Consider the following 2,094-nt stretch of genomic DNA (forward strand, 5'->3'; position numbering starts at 1 on the left):
TGAAGTTAATTATTTTCAATTAAACTATTATAATTTGCTAGACTAGTAGCCTAAATTATGCCCTGCATCAATAGAGAAATTAAGTAGAAATTGAACATTTATTTGAATTTCAGCTTAGTAAAATTTAGAGAATACATTAACAAATAAATTAAGCAATGGAATCCCATTAAAATTAAAGAGAATCTCTGCGGTTGTGATTTTAAAATTGCATGCTATCTTTCTGTTGTACTTCTTAGAGACCATTTTGATCACTTCAGAAGAATTCCTTTATAAATACTCAATATGTCTTTCTTATTTCAAGTTACATTACAACCTTAGTGACTGTTAGAAAGGAATTTTATGTATTGAATATGATCAATGAATCACTTAGTATTCTTGTTGGCAGTCAAGATCTTGAATTCTTAGAACAATGTTAATTGAAGGGAATAATGTATAATGAATTAAAACTTTTAATAAAATATTTCAAAATATTCTTATTTTGGAAATCTATAAATTGATAACTTGTGCCTTTAAGAGAAATGAGAATTCATTCTAGGGATCTGCTACTTCCCTTGGTAATGTATTTGTGTTCAATTAAAAGTTTAGCGTGATATAGTTATGAAGACTATGTGACAATTCCGTTGTGAAATATCTTGGAGTTTTCTCACTATACTGTGATTTAAAGTATTAACTGCTAGAGTAAAATTTTGAAAAATGAAAACTTGGATCCATTAAATTGTGTTTAGCTGTGTTTGGGACAAGTTCTACTTAAATATTACTAAATTCATTCAAATGTGTTGGTAGTTATCAGCAGAATTCAAACAACCCACATTCAAATCACCAAATCCCAACAATGATCATAAACATTTAGAAAAAAAAAAAATTGTTAACTGAAATAGAAATTTATATAATTTAAAAACCAAACAAACCACCATTGAATAGATTCCAATTCATACCAACCCCTATTGGGTTTCCAAGGTGGTAACTCCTTTTGGAATTAGATTGTCCTATCCTCCATCCCCAGAGGGGCTGATGGGTTTGAACTGCCAACCATCACATTAGCAGTCAACAGCCTTAGGCACTACACCACCAGAGCTCCTTATTTTAGAGCTATGCAACATGCTACTTTCAGAAAGTCTTAGTGAAGGCAGTTCAGAGAAAAGTACAGACAAGATAATGTTCTAATGATATTTATTAGTCATAGAATAAAAAGGACAAGGATGAGTACAACACAAACATCAGGAAGGTCTCCCAAAGCTAAGCTCCCATCTCAGGTTGTGATCCTATGCACCCAACCATGTCCCATTTCAATTCACTTCTTGGGAGAAGAATTCAGAAGCCTTTAATTCCTGGTGTTTTCTTCCCATTCTGAGTCATGCAACAGAAAGCCCATTGTGAAGATTCAACATTGGCGGCACACAGTCATTTATTCAAAAAAAAAAGTTGGAAGAGAGCTACACTGACCAGCTGACTGGAAGACATCACTATTGTGGCATTCCAAAGAAAGATGATCCGACACAATGCAGAAATTATTGAACCATGTACATTCAATAATTTGTTCTTCTGGAGTCAATGTTACATTCAATATTCTTTGCCAACACCAAAATTCAAGTGCATCAATTCTTCTGTAATCTTCTTTATTAATATCATGCACAAGTAAAACTTTGCTGCAGATAAAAAACATACTTGTAGCAATATATTGACTGAAAACTTCCAGAAATGCAAGCTAAAGTGAGAAGAGGAGGTGGAATGAAGGATACCACTGCTGATGTCAGATGGATCTCACCTGAAAGTAAAGAATAGTAGAAAAAGATAGTTCTGGTAAGACGGTGGACTAGGCAGAAGGACTGCACAGACCCTCTTCAACAAAGAAAAGGGAAACCAATTAACACAGATACAGAAGATAATCTTGGACCCATGAACCTTGAAGGGAAGGATATAGAAGTGGACTAAATCACAACTAGCAGAAGAATTTGCATGAAAATACCAAAAAAAGAGACATACAGAGCTGCGGTCTGGCAACGATCCTAAGCCATCTTGACAGCACAGACAGCTTGGAGAGTGCCAAGTGGTGGTAGGACTTAAGAATTAACCTAAAAATCAGCCCTGCTAGCC

This window comes from Orycteropus afer, unplaced genomic scaffold, assembly GCF_000298275.1.
Source record: "Orycteropus afer afer isolate SDZICR_OR568_19922 unplaced genomic scaffold, OryAfe1.0 scaffold00643, whole genome shotgun sequence".
NCBI classification, from domain to species: Eukaryota; Metazoa; Chordata; class Mammalia; order Tubulidentata; family Orycteropodidae; genus Orycteropus; species Orycteropus afer.